The sequence below is a fragment of the Tupaia chinensis genome, unplaced genomic scaffold (assembly GCF_000334495.1).
Source record: "Tupaia chinensis unplaced genomic scaffold, TupChi_1.0 Scaffold000466_1, whole genome shotgun sequence".
NCBI lineage: Eukaryota > Metazoa > Chordata > Mammalia > Scandentia > Tupaiidae > Tupaia > Tupaia belangeri.
In genome coordinates this window covers 2009021-2024848 of record NW_006159975.1, presented here as the reverse complement: position 1 = coordinate 2024848, position 15828 = coordinate 2009021, and positions in this window count along the sequence as shown.

Genomic DNA, 15828 nt, shown 5'->3' with positions numbered 1-15828 from the left:
GGAGACGGGCCGAGAGCAGCCCTCCATACAAGGCAGAGAGGAACTCCCAAAGTCGGCGTGGGCTTGCTCCCGCGGCCCGGCGTGCGGAGGGGGAGCGGGCACAGCCCCGCCCGGCTCCCGGGGGACAGCCAGCCGCCCAGCGGGCATCCACAGGCTGCAGAGGCTCCAGCAGAGTACTTGGCTCGCGTCTCCGGGGTTATTTTTGCACATGCATGCAGCGTTCCCCCCGGCCCTTCTCCCAGGCGCAGAATCCACTGCTTGCCTAGGAATCGTGAAGTGATTTGACAACCAATGTAGGAGGGGTTTGTATTGCATTTTAAAGCACCATGATTGTCTCTACCAGGTGGCACTATTTGGCTGGGCGTGCAGAGGTTAGAGCCTCTGGCAGGGCTGGTTGCTAGCTGTGTCCCCGGCCTCACGGCCAGGTAGAGCCTGGTTCACCTGGCGAGGACAGAGCTTCAGGGGTCCGGCTGAGAACGGACAGAGAAGGACCTGATGCTTTCAAACCTTCCCAGTCTGCCATTCAGTAGAACAGAAAGGATCAGATTCTCCATCTAGGAAAGACAGAGCTGCGAGACCGGCTTTGTAACCTCCTACTGGGATTGCCTCCAAAACAGTCCAAATCTCTGCTCTGGCCATTGGGCCTCCCTGCCTGACATGGTGGCTGCAGGGTGAGTTTACTTTGTCAATGTGAAGGCAAGAACAGCAGGAACAGTTGGCACTTGGCAAAATGTCCCTGAAATGTGGAGGAGAAATTAAGAGAGAGCTAGGGATTCGCAATGCTGGACTGCTTTTACCTTCACTCTCAGGACAAGCCGTGGTAAGGTGTGCAGAGGCCTTCTCGTGGAAAAAACGGAGGGATCTTCTATGAGGCCTCTCTCCCACCCTGCACACGTCTCCCTGCAGAAGGGACCTAGTGGCCAAGAACAGAAAGGTTTCCTGGACACCTTTAGTTCTTAAACTTCCTCAAGTAGTGTATGAGGACACTTCTGACATGAAGTGCAGAGAACACAAACCGTGATCAGAAAAGTGACCATGCTGCATGTGTGAAAGATCTGTAATTATCTGGGTGACTTCAAGATCTTTAATGAGCCCTTCCTTAGTTCCAGAAGTAGCTTATGAAAGGAGAAAGACCCTTATTAATTCGGAATTGATTTTCCAGCTCTCTGAAGGAAACCTCCCCAAACAAAGGCTATTACTACAAGTCTGGCCAGATTTTAAAAGCCTCTGTGATTTTATGATGTGTGACCCAATGATCTTTTTCCTTCAGCTTGTTCTCCTTTTTTAAAGCCGTATTTGTTTTCTTTCTGTTCAGGGAGTCTGTCTTGCTCTTTGTTTCTTTCTTCCCTCTCTGAGTGGCCTCACAAAAGGCACCCCACCGCGACTTAACTTAGTTTGTTTTATGCTAAGATAGAGAGTGTGGCAGCAGGAGCTGTGCAAATGAGGGATGAAGTGGGATGTAATGGGATTGAGAACTAGAATTCCGAAAGGCTATTTCATCTAACTGAAGGTAGCTTTCCACTCCAAAATTAGATAACCAAATAGTCAAATCCATCATTTTTTCCATTGTTAATGATTCAAAAGCAGGGTTTTTTTCCCCCAGCATGATTAAGAAGAACAGAATTAGCTGCCCGTTATTGTCTGTGTGGTTTGTTGGTAGGGTAATAGCCTCACTGAATAAAAATATTATAATACAGTCTGTCAACTATTTCAATAATGACTTCAGAGTTCCTATTATTTTATACCATTTCCAATTTTATATCTTTAGGAGAAAGCCTTAAAGAATGAACGAAGGTAATAAACTTCCAGAGAAGGTAAGTCCGCCTTCATTATTAACTTCATGGGCCTTTGAGCCAAATTTCAATTTCTTTGGATCACTCTGATGAAGCACTGTGTTCAATATCTGAGGCTGTTAAAGAAGGATATTGCTTCTACAATTCTTACGGTAAGGGCGGCTTATCAACTGTGGGCCTAAGTCATTGTTTAATACTGAGTTGTGAAGTTAGCTATCAGTAACTTGTTATCAACCTAAACCTTTGTAATGAGACAATTTTAAAAGGTGGTCTTTGTTTCTGATGTATGATAAATAAAGCAAAGGTATTCCCACAGCATAGCCTTATATTTTACTTTGATTAACTGTACCTGTCTACCGCGTATTATTTTTATTTTTTTTTGCTCGGTTGGTCATTGTGGGAAATTCCATACGAATTAAATCATATATCATTAATAAAACTTTGCTAAGTCACTGAAATTTGCCATTCAAGATAAAATGTTTACAAATCAGAATTGATCACCAAGCTGGTGTATTACAAGCTAGAAGTAAGCAAAATAACACATCAACACATTCTATTCCTATAAGAGAAAAATCTTTTAATTAGAAAGTAAATTAATGAAGAAATGTATAATTTTGTATTTAATTATTTCTAGAATAAAATGTAATGATTTAATTCATGCAAAACAATGACTTTACTTACAACAAATGTATGATTGGTAACTTGAATATTTCTCGATTGTTATTTCATACAAATGTTTAGTTTGACTAATTCTCGATTGTTATTTCATACAAATGTTTAGTTTGTTCATATATATTTGATTTTTATTAATTAAAAATGAACAAGGAATAGTATGAACCTAATAGCTATGAAATATTTGGTCTTCCTTTAGATTGGAGGTAATATTTTGAATAGTGATAGCATTTTATGTATAATCATATTTTTGTACATATGTATGAGTATATTTTTCTATGATTTTTTTCTAAATAAATTAAATCCAATTTCTTCAACACTGTGGCAGATATAGGATAAAATAACCTAATTAAAATGTTTTTCATCTTTCTCTTCTTTTTTGCTGTCTGGTACAAACAGACATACATAAGCCCTGGGGACAAGATAGTCTTGGCCAAAAGTCTAAGAAGGCAATGATTAATTTTCTAAGTTGTCCATCTGAAGAAAACTAGGGTGAAAACCTTGATGAAAGGTCTTACTTGCTTCTATGCACATAGAAGCGTACTTGTCTCTGAGACAAAGGCGGACTGTGAGAAACATGATCAGAAATCTGTGGGATTAGACGCAGCATCGTGCTTCTGTGTACACAGAGATGTGCACCAGGGGAAGTCAAAGTTAAAGACAAGTGGACAAAAAGCTTGAAATAGTTTATCTCCTCAGGGAATGCTTTCAAGAGACAGGAATAAAAAAGCAAGCAACTCAGAAGTATCAATTCCCAGGAGAATGGTTAAAGGAAGTATAGTGATTTTTAAGTCAAGAATGAGAAGCATTAATGAAAAACAACATGGAAAAGAGACTGTCCTAAATTAAGAAATATGGTCAAATGTTTCCTATAATACAAGACTACTATTTAGAAGACATTTTTTCTTGGCCCAAGTGATAGAGCTATTGTCAGAGATGGCATTAAAAGAAGAAGCACTTTTTAAACTGGATATGAGTAATTCTAAAGAAGTATTTATTGGAAGCTTATTATTGGCCTGTTCAAGTCCTATATTGCCAAACTTAGATTAAGTATTTAGAAAAATTAGCCAATATATGTTAAAATGCTGTTTTATCTTCAACCTGGCAAGAGCTTTATGTTATTCTAATTTGAATCTCTGCTAATCATATCACTTTATGTTTTACATTACTGTGTTTTTTTGTTTTTGCCAGAGGGTGCATGCACTCATCATAAAAAAAAAAAAAAAAAAACAGAAGGAAAGTGAGAAATCACCCCATCCAAGTCGTAGGCTCAAACCGTGGTCAACCATGTCTGAGTCCAGTGTGTTACCCACTATGCCACCAGCTAGCCCCAATCATAAAACGTTTTTGTCAATTCTTTTTTCATGTTTTATTTTGAATTTTTTCTTCATTTCCTCATTAAACACAAACATGTATCAGTAAAAATCAGGGCCTCAAGAACGACTTTCTATATTTTTTATAAATAAATTCTATTTGACTCTAAAATTTAATTTCATAAGATCTTTTCACTTCATAAATAAAGCGAGAGTTTTCTTTAAAAAAGGAATTAACTTGGGATCAGCAGATGGCATAATTAGTACATTGTTGGCCTCTCACAAAGTCGACCACAATTTGAATCTTGGATCCAGCAGTTTAAGACTCACACTGGGCGATGTGCATGCATGCCCAAGATCCCAAGAGAAGAACAGAGGAGAAGGGATTGCAGTGTGGCCATCCCCCCAGGGGGTGGGGGGTGATTTCTCACTTTCTGTCTCTCTGTGTCTCTGGAGAGCACCTGCACACTGTACCAAAAACGTTTCTTATAAAATAAATAAACAAACAAATAAATAAATAAACCTTACTACAGGACCAGTGTGCTTGCTGGAGAGAGAGGGAAAGTAAGAAAGCATCCCCCAGGAGAACTAGCAATGCCACAATTCCTTCTTCACTTTATGGTCAAGATTTAGGGCATAAACACACATGCACCTTGCATATTTTCTGACATGCCAGGTCCAGGACTCAAACCGTGCAAACAGCCATGTGGTATCCTTCTGCCTTAACCACCATGCCAATGGCTGGCCAAATTTGTTTATTTATTGCTAGAGGCTGTGTGTACATGGCAGAGAGAGACAGAGATGCAGAGAAGAGAAGGAAAGGAAGAAAGCACCCCCAGTGGGGGGAGGGCAAGGGTTCACACCAGAATTCCTTCTCTTCCATTTCCTCATCCTGCCAGAATTTAGAGCATGCACACACATGTGCCCTGGCATATTTTCAAGCTGATAGGACCAGGATTCAAACCATGGTCAACCATGTGGGATCCAGCTCCCTTAACTAGGAGGCCATAGTGCCAACCCTGCAGTTATCTTTAAACTGTAAGTTATAGCACAAAAATATATGGATTCTTTTACTTAGGCCTACATAAACAAAAGGAAGCAGGAAATCCAGTTATTTAGTCAAGTGTTCACTTGCAACAAAAATACAATTAAATATGATTAAAATGTAGACAGTAAAACTGAAATAACCAGAACTAAAAACTATTGATATTCTTTTCAGTTTAATTATAAATGAGCCTTCCATGACAGAGGAAGAGAAAAATCATTTGACGTTATTATTCTGTAGTAGGTTTTTTTCGTATTTTGAAAATGCATTACAACATCATATGATGTATCATAGTTTTATGAGTTATAATATATTATGAATCAAGTCCACCTCCTAATAACATGCAGCTCATCTATTAGATGGGTGTCCATAGGACCTCACAAAATTGTGTTGCTAAGGATTTTTCCCTCTGCAGTAATGAGCATTAAAAAAAAAGATAGGAGAGCAATCATCTTATCTTTATAGCCACATATTATTTATATGGTTAAAATGGCTACCATTATTACAAAGAATATGTACTATCGGAACATACCAGAGAACTTACAGTTTAAAATCCTATGTTCCATTCATAGATGAGTGGAACAAGATCAGGCTGTCATCAACCACAGATCAGAGATGTATACTTTTAAGTTTGACATTTGGAAATATTTATGAGTCAATACACAGGAAATATTATCCAATAATAATATTTTCTTCAATATCACAAAGTAGTGGAGTACCTGAAGAGTCCTGATAATTTAGGGAAACCTACTGGGAGATCTAATTGGCTGAGGGATGTCATGGTTTGCCATCTAAAGCACTATCATGTTTTTATTATAGAATTAATGGTATTTCAACATTTCATTACCTTTAAAAACTAAAAATAGGGATTTAAACAATTCTGTTCTATAGATAGCTTGTATTGCCTACAATTGGAATTTATACACTCTGGTCTTCTTTTCCTTATAATTATCTACATTTTACAATAGGGTGACATGTTCCTGAAGAATATGGTTGTCTCAGGACCAGCAGTTAGCGTAATGGCTATGTTGCTGAACTCCTATGTAGTCAACCACGGTTCAAGTCCCAGACTCAGTGGCTTAAACTCACGCCGGCACGTGTGCGTGCGTGCCCAGGATCTCGAGAGGAGAATGAAGAAGGGATTGCAACGTGGCCACCTCCCTGGGGGGTGATTTCTCTCTTTCTGTCTCTCTGTCTCTCTCTGGCGAGCGCACGCACCCTATAGCAAAAACCTCTCAAAAAAAAAAAAAAAAGAATATTGTTGTCTCAGAATGTACACTATTTGCTAGAAGAAAATAACTGATTTAATAAATTTGTCAATCTGAGTAAAGATGGTCCAAAGTAAGACAATAAACTGAGTCTTGAGTTTCAAGCTGAGTGCATTTATTACATGGATGTTGCTGCAAGCCTTTCTGCTACACAGAGATCAATCCGTCTTCTGCTGAGATGTCATTCATTTTTGTAGATATATCTTATGCTGTCAGGATTCTCGTAGATTGATTTTAGTGAGTTTCAACCAAATATATAACTTTAAAATAGCAAATGAATAACTCCACAATGAAGACTCCTGTGTTTCCTAGCATTTAATAATATAGCTGGCACTAATAATGGACTTTATTTAGTTATATCACTTTAGATACGCTTAGCTTCATTATTTGTAATAAGAGCAAGCATGTTTTTGATTGAGAGCAATGTATACAAGGGAACTTCAAAATGTTGGTGGAAAATGGAACTAAAGTGTGAGTTTATTTTGGTGCAAAAATTTTTTGGAATTCCTGTTAAGTTTCTCCATAATATACTTGTCATTTGAACTTTTTGAAGATTCCTTATATATTGTCACCTCTATGTCTTTCTGTATTATCTCAAAATTTCTTGTATTCACAACCTGATGCTTTTCATAAGATTAGAAGAGTACTGTTGGATTTCCTATATATTGTATTGACTATAGTTTTCTGTAACTTCCATTTTCATTTCTTATAATATGTAAATTTTTTCTCTTTCAACTGCAACAACAAAACTCTTGCCAAAGATGAACTATCGTGATAAACCAAGTTACAACACTGTGTCAACACGTTAATTCAAGCCTTACAAATGCTCATGGTCCATCAGTGTTCAGGAACAGAAGTAAGTTCTGCTGTTTTTTCCTTTTCTTCCACAAGCTAACTAGCCAGCCCACTCCGCCCCTTCTCCACCCCTTCTTTTGATCATTGGCTTCCCCAACAGGCAATAGTTGAATGTCTTGAACACATTCCCAAAAGGGGGACTTTTTTTTTTTTTAGGTAGTAAGGAGAAAAGGAAGTAATAAAGTTAAGGAAGGCAAAGATAAATTATCCAGAGTAAAGATAAATGGATCATGAAGGAAGAAGAAAAATGGAGGAAAAGACGACTTTGTTTATAAAACACAGATAAACACAATGTGAAGAAAAAAAGAGCCAAAACAGAGCAAAAAATACAAAGGCTAAAATTTTCTGGATAAAATTTGGGGCATTAATGAGGCAAAAGAAGAGCACAACTCAACTTGCTTCAATATATAATCAACTTAAAATTTTATTACTAAATTTATACATCATCTTAATATTACCCAATTTTGTAGAAAATAGCAATAATTGTCTAAGATCCTTTTTTATGTAAAGTAGATCAGATTATATGATGTTCATATTTAACCACTTTTTAGACAAAAAATGAAAGCATTATCTCAAATACAACTACTGTCACGTAAGTTTGCTATACTCATAAGCAGCAAATCTGATCACTTGACATGTAGGATTTTTTTTTTTTTTGAGAGGTTTTTGCTATAGGGTGCATGTGCTCTCCAGACAGACAGACAGAGACAGAGAGACAGACAGAAAGCGAGAAATCACCCCCCAGAGGGGATGGCCACGCCATGATCCTTTCTCCTCTGTCCTCTCGGGATCTTGGGCATGCACGCACATGCGCCCAGCATGAGTTTTAAGCCACCTGGTCCGGGATGCGAACCGCGGTCGACTACATGGGAGTCCAGCGACATAGCCATTATGCCAACTGCTGGTCCCAACATATAGGATTTTTATATGAACTAGGGAAGCCATCATAATCCAGTTTATATAGAGTACTGATTTGTATAGATCAAATCATTAATAGTAAACCACTCACGAACTTCCGTGGGCCTACATTCTTTTTATTTTCAACCTTCAGGAGCACTTCTTTCTCCCTTTACTGTTTTTCAAAAAAATCCATGAATAGGAAGGTGTAAATGGGATGAGGAGGAAAGAGCAAGGTGATTTAGCTGCTTCAATGTCTTTGCTCTCACTTTAAAATTTGTTCACGTTTAGAAAATGTTCAGGAGCAGTGGACTCAGTGTCATCTGCCTCAGGCTTCTTCCTATGTCTCACATTAATTTGTTCCTAATAAGAAAACGTGAATTCTTTTATATCTTAGACCTCCATCAAATACTCATTTTCTTGATCCCAGAGATTCTGTTGACTCTTGATACCATTAGAAATTCCTCCCTCCCCATGGATAAGTGTGCTGACATGCAGTAATGTGTTAAAATGGCACAGACATACCTAACTACTAAACTCAGCCCGCCATTTCTAAAGCAGCAGAGGTGGTAAGGATTTGAACCCAGGCACTCTTCCCTAGGTATCCTGGATCTTAACTACGATGGCATTTGGCCTTCTTGCTCTCATTTTTAGTAGCTCAGAGATGTAGTTACTTAGCCACCCTGAGCCTCAGCTTTCTGTTTCTTAAAAATCATAACTATGCTGTGAGAATTAAAGGATATATAATAGCATGGTACTTTTTTCCCTCTACGGCCATGCTCAACAGATAAATGTTGCAGGACAACAGATAAAACATGCAGCCATACAAGATGAAAGATTTCTCCATTTCTATTGGCTATGGACTAAAAGAATTGAAAAGAAATCTGTGTAGAACAAGTCACTGTAAGTAAGACTAAATGATTATCTGTGATTATCTGGAAGACCAATGGATTGGTAGGTATTAAACATTTAATAAATTTTAAGGTGCTCATTATGCTCTAAGGAAGTACTTTTTCTTATTCTTAGGAAATTTGTATGTTTCCGTATGCTTTGAAAGGTACATAAAATATTAATACACTAATGATCAACAACGGTGGAGGCTATTGATTTAGAAAGAAGCATATAATAAATACAGAAAACATCTGAGAATAAAAACGCCATTTTGAAGGCTCAGTTTATTTAGGCAAATTTAAATGGCAAAAATAGTTATTGGAAATATGTGAGTTTCTTTTCAATTGTCCTTTTTAACACCTTTCTTTACATATAATTCACATACCTTACGGTTCACCCATGTAAAGTGTACATTTCAATGGATTTTAGCACTATAGAAATCGTTTTTATCATATTTATTTAAGAAGATCAACCATTACGTATTTAAATTGGGATAGTATTTGATGAGGCCTGCAAGTATGGCGTATGTAGACATGTGCCAAATAGTTCAACTTAACATTAAAATTATGCACATTTTAATGACTTTGACACTTAAAAGTCATACTGATTCCTCATGACCAGGGTTTTCCCTTGCATCAAACCTTAGCCTCTCTTCTCCACATAGTCCATTTCAAGCAATGAATCACTATAAAAAGCTGTGCTTAAACTTATATGAAAAAAATAATAACCATTTGAGTCCCATGTAATAGATTTATCAGAAAATGATAAAGCTGTAATTCAGATTGGCACATGGGCCTATTTCTTTATTTGTATCATTTGTGCATATATACAATGTTTATTTTACGTTGTCATCTTTTTGCTTGTACAATGAGAATAGTATTTATGATACTGAAGTATGTGAGGCCATAAATGGCATTTGCATTCATCAGCTACATCAACTCTGCTTCTACATTTAATCACTGGCGAAAGCTATTTATTGCTTCATGTACTGTTCTTCCATAAACAGCGATACCTCAGTAAGACACCTTCACACTACTGAGTATTTTTCCTTTTAGACAGAGATGACACATACAGAAACATTAAGGAAATGAAACGTTCTTACCTTGATCAAGTAAATAAAAAGGTGAATGTCACAATACCAAAAAGAATCAACAACTCCATAACGTCTCTAACTAAATACATTTAATTTTGATATTTTCTACTAGATCTTCAAGTGTACAAAAATAAGCGAAGGATTTGTTATTTTATTTCTCCATGAAACATCAAGACAACTGAATTTAGTGCTTTATTTTAAGGGAATTTTTAAAAATTTAAGTAAAAGCATTTCCTAAGCACTGTAATAATAAGGCAAACTTGGATCACCAACTTGGAAACATGTTTCTAATGATTACTTTTATATCAGTGTTTTGAAACACAAGCTGCATTTTCTTGCAGTGAGAACATGAGTATTTTAATTAGGAATCTGAGCATGCATTCAAATTTTTACTTTAATAACTTTGCTTGCTAAGTCTAGAATCACTATTTTGAGTTATACAATCGTAATAATATTTAAAAATCTTGGAGACATCAGTTGGTTGGCTGGTTTGATGGTCACTTTAATTTCATTAATAGCATTAAGAGTGATTTATTGCATTTTATTACAGGGGAAACAGTCAAATTCTCTGTTTTATACATAGAGTATGTATGTGTGTGTGTGTGTGTGTGTGTGTGTGTGTGTGTGTATACTGACAACTAATGAAAACCTAAAGAACTCACCATATTGTCTCATGTATAATAGAAATTTACTTATGTTTTCATTCACTCATTCACACATTTATTCTTTCAGTCAGTCAACTACTCATTTTATATCAATAATTATTTATTGTTAACTTAGAGCTAAACATTCTGTATAAATTTTATGCTTCATACACTTACATCTATTTCTGTTTGCTACCCAGGAAATGGGTTAAATGTATGTATTTATATGTATATGAATGTTTGTATATAAGAGATATCAACTTATTTTAGAGTATTAAGATGCATTATTTTTTAAAAAACTTTTAAAACTTGAAATTTGTGTCCTTGATTCTAGGCCAAGAATCCCTATAAATTAAATTGTTGATAGGAGCATAAAATGGAGATGGAGGAACTGCTTTGGAAAAGTTTAAACACAGAGGTATCATATGACTCTACTTCTAACTATTTACCAAAGAGAGGCAAAAACATAGGTTCACACAAAAACATGTACATGTACTGTTCATTGCAACAATATTCAAAAAAGAAACAAACAAATGTCCATCAATGGATGAATGAATAAATAAATATGGTGCTGGCATTTGATGGGATATTATATGGAAATAAATATAAAGTATTGCTCATGGTACAACATGAATGAGTCTCAAAACATGCCCAGTAGAAGAAGCCACTGATGAAAGGCCACATATTGTGGAGACAAGCAGGTGGCCTTGTGGTTAAAGAGCTGGACACTCCCAATTGGCCGACCACAGTTCAAGTCTTGGGTCTGGTGGCTTGCTTTCTCACTCCCCCGCCCCTCCCCGCATCTCTCTCTGGTCAAATTAAAATAAATGAACGAATAAATAAAATTAAATTTTAAAAAAGGCCACATATTGTGTAACATTCTTTATATACAATATCTAGACCAGATAAATCCATAGACAGAAAACAGATTTGGTGTTTGCCAAATGAAGTGTTAAGGGAAATAGGTAGGGACTCTAATAAATATAGGGTTTCTTTTTGGACTGATATGTTCTAAGGCTGATTGTGGTGATGGTTGCACAACTTTGTACAGGTTGAATAGCTTTATCTAAAATACTTGGAATCAGAGGTATTTCCAAGTTTTTTCAGATTTTTGAAGATTTGCTTATACATAATGAGTTATCTTGGGGATAGGATGCAAGTCTAAACACAAAATTCATTTATGTTTCATATAAATCTTATCCACATTGCCCAAAGGTAATTTCATACAGTATTTTTGTATTGAGCATTTTGACTGCAATGTTTCATATGAGATCAGGTGTGGAATTTTCCACTTGTAGCTTCATGTCCATGCTCAGATTTTGGAACATTTTAGATTTCATACTTTTGGGTTAAGAGTACTCAAAGTGTAAATATTAAAAACCCCGGAATCATATATTGTAAATGTCGGTTGCAATTACTAGACTACAGATCTTTCAGACCAAGTTGCCTTTAGCCAAGTACCTGGGCTATAACAGGCATTCAACAAATATATTATGAGAGAAATCAGACAGGTAGATAAAGAAGCCAAAAGAATTACATGCAAGAAAAATTAATCAGGGCCAGCCTCACAGACTAGTAATAAAGGGAGCTGGATTCCACTGAGCCTGCCACAGTTCAAGTTCTAGCCCTGGCAGCTTAAAAGGTACTCCAGATGCATAAGCATGCTTGCCCCAGATTCCATCAGGATAGAGAAATGAAGTAGGAATTGCAGAGTGACTGCACTGGGTAGCGGGGGCATAATTTCCCCCACTCTTTCTCCCATTTTGGCAAGTGACTGTGGCCTCTATAACTGAAAAAAAGTTAAATTTTAAAAGAAGGAAAATTAGGGGACAGCTGATGGCATAGTGACTTGTTGGACTCCCACATGGCTGACTGCGGTTCAAGGCCTGGACCCAGTGGCTTGAAACTCACACTGGGTGTGTGTGTATGCATGCCCAAGATCTCAGGAGGAGAATAGAAAAGAAGGGATTTTTGCATGACCATCCCCCAGGAGGGTGAATCCTCTTTCCTTCTCACTATCTCTCTCTGGCAAGCAAAAAACTCAAAAATAGGGTCTAGCAGTTAGCATAATGGCTATGTCGCTGGACTCCCACGTAGTCGACCGCGGCTTGAGTCCCGGACCCGGTGACTTAAACTTACGCCAGGCGCGTATGCGTGCATGCCCGAGACCCCAAGAGGAGAATGGAGGAGAAGGGATTGCAGTGTGGCCATTCCCCCTGGGGGATGAGTTCTCGCTTTCTGTCTCTCTATCTCTCTCTGTCTGTCTGGCGAGCGCACACGCCCTATAGCAAAAACCTCTCCAAAAAATATATATATATTTATATATATATATATATAAAACTCAAAAATAAATAAATAGGAAAATTAATCAAAATTTGGCATTAACTATGTTTACCGTAAACCCAGTATATCTTAAATGTGCTCTAATTATCTTCCTGTGGGCCTAGATTGATTATAGATTAAGGAGAGGAGTGAATTTGTAGAAGTGTCCTCTCCTGAGCATTTTTAAAAGACAGAGCACCAGGAAAGGAAGACAGTGGCTTGACTATGGTGATACTGACAGAAAACTCACAACAGGAGTTGGCTGTAGTTGCAACCTGAAGCTACAGTGCCTCATACACATTAATGAGTCTCCAGCTTGAACATGCATCATTAATTCCCTGAGGACCTGTTTAGACACAGATTACTGGTCTCCAAGCACTGAGTTTCTTATTGAATAGGCCTGGGTGGGACGTAGGAATTTACATGGCTAACAAATTTGCTGATTCTCCTGGTCAGGGAACCACATTTTAAGAACCACTTGAATATATGGATGTTCTTCATAAAGTAAATGTTTATGAATGGGAGATGATATAAGGTGAGCTAGGAAATATGAAAGGAAGACAGAGAAGATTTCAAAAAATTATGGAAAAATGGGGACTAGCAGTTAACGTAATGGCTATGTCACTGGATTCCCATGTAGTTGACCACGAGTCCCAGACCCGGTGGCTTAAACTCATGCCGGGCACGTGTGCATACGTGCCCAAGATCCCAGGAGGAGAATGGAGGAGAAGGGATTGCAGCATGGCCATCCCCCCCCCCCGGGGGAGGGTGATTTCTCACTTTCTGTCTCTCTGTCTCTCTATGTCTTTCTGGTGAGTGCACACACCCTATAGCAAAAAACTCTCAACAAAATTATGGAAAAATGAAATTAAAGTATGATTTTATTTTGGTACAAAACAATTTTGAAATTCATGTATAGTTTTTTTTTCAGAATAGCTCTTTTCCATTAACTTTTTAAAGATCCTTCAGAAATGGGAATGACAGGTTGAATACAAATTTGTAAGTCAATCAATTAACTTAGAGCAAAGCTCTAACATCTTGGTAGAAGCGACAATGGTGATTCAGTGAGGTGAGCTTTATCATCAGGTGTTACTGTGAATGCCAGTTCCTAGTTCAATTACCTGTCTCATCCACTACTCTCTTTCAAGTGTCAAGGTCACTGATACTGGCCTGTACTCAAACAGCTCTGACCATATGTGAGACAAACTGGAAGTCTGCTCTTCAGTGTGATTTGGTATAAGTCAAAAACCTCATTCTTACCTGCAAAAACACCCTTCCTCCCCTACTTGACTTAAAACCCTAGTATCGAAGTTGTTACATTAGGTTGGTTGAAAAGTACATTCAAAAGGACAAGCCATCTGAACAGAGTGCTACTCCCATAAACAAAGGAAGACTCATTATCAACTATCAGGTTATCAGATTGGCTATGATCGCCTTAGAAGGAGATTTCTAGGCTATATAGAAAGTTATTTGGTGGGGCCAGCAGTTGGCGCTATGGCTATGTTGCTGGACTCCCATGTAGTCGACCACAGTTCGAGTCCCAGACCTGGTGACTTAAACTCACGCCAGGCGCATGTGTGTGTGTGTGTGCCCAAGATCCTGAGAGGAGAGTGAAGGAGAAGGGATTGCAGTGTGGCCATCGCCCCCCCCCCCCAATAGCAAAAACTTTTCCAAAAAAGAAAGAAAGACAAATAAAGCTATGTGGGTTGTGGTAAGGAAGTAAGTATAAAATTGTCTCACTTTGAAATTGAGTGATTAGGATATTTTATCTTGTTTACCATGGAAGTAAATTAGCATGAACAGTAATCAACAAAATCTTTTTAATAAGAGTACTTTAAACAGAGTTTTAGATGGTCTTCGGATCTACTTTATGTGGCATTGAAGAACATCTTTATTTATTTTCACTATTTCTAATAAGACAGCTTCATAGGGGTCATAGAATCCTTCCAGAGAACAAAAGGGAAAAAATACATAACACTTTTTCTTCTGGTTAAAATAGGAGTTGGTCTTAGTGCTTGGACAGAAACATAACTGGGTACTCCAAAGAAAATGTGGCTAAGGAAAGAAAATAAATTCAATACGAAAGTATAGAATTGTAACCCAGTCTTTTTCTTTTATTCCCCGAGTCTTCCAAGGAAATCTGCATATCTGGAGACAGATGCTTGGGTTTTTTATTTCTACCAGGTCAAGTAATCTGAATAAACAGGGCTAATAGTATAGAGACCAAAACTGGTAAATACATGGATTGGATTGCTATAGGATTTATAGAATAGTCAACATAATGACTTTTTTTTTCTTTTTTGCTACAGGGTGTGTGCACTCACTGGAGAGAGAAAGAGAGAGAGGGAAAGTGAAAAATTACTATTCAGGGGGATGGCCATAATGCAATCCCTTCCCTCCCATTCTCCTCTATGAATTTCGGGCATGCATGGACATGCACCTGGTGTGTTCTTCAAGCTGCTGGGATTGGGACTTGAACCATGCATTCAGCCAGGTAGAATTCAGCTGCCTTAACCACCATGCCACTGCCTGACCCCACAGTGACGTTTGAAAATCATTTACACAGTCAAAAATAATTATGTGTAATATTTTACTTTATACGAATGACAACATTATAATCATAAATATTAGATAATTCACACAGTTACATTCGGAATCAGAATGTGTAAAATGTCAAGACAATTATTAGGTTTCAAGCAAAGTATAATGTTTAACTCCTTGTTACTGTTAAGGAAACTAAGCCATTAAAATGGTATGGTTATTTTAGCACTACTTTTCAAAACTAAGTGGATCAATCCTTATAATAATATGGTCAGTATTTTCAAGTGCTAACCACCATAGAATTTGGCTCTATTTATGTGACATACATATAAAACAATTATACTGTTGCAAATTTAATATACATTAATAAAAATTTTCTCTTTAACCAAAAATAGTTTCAACCTTGAAGTTAATTTGATAATATCATATTGACATGTACCTTATTATAATCAAGGCCCTTTAAGGTAAAAAATCTATTGAAGATGCTAAATGAT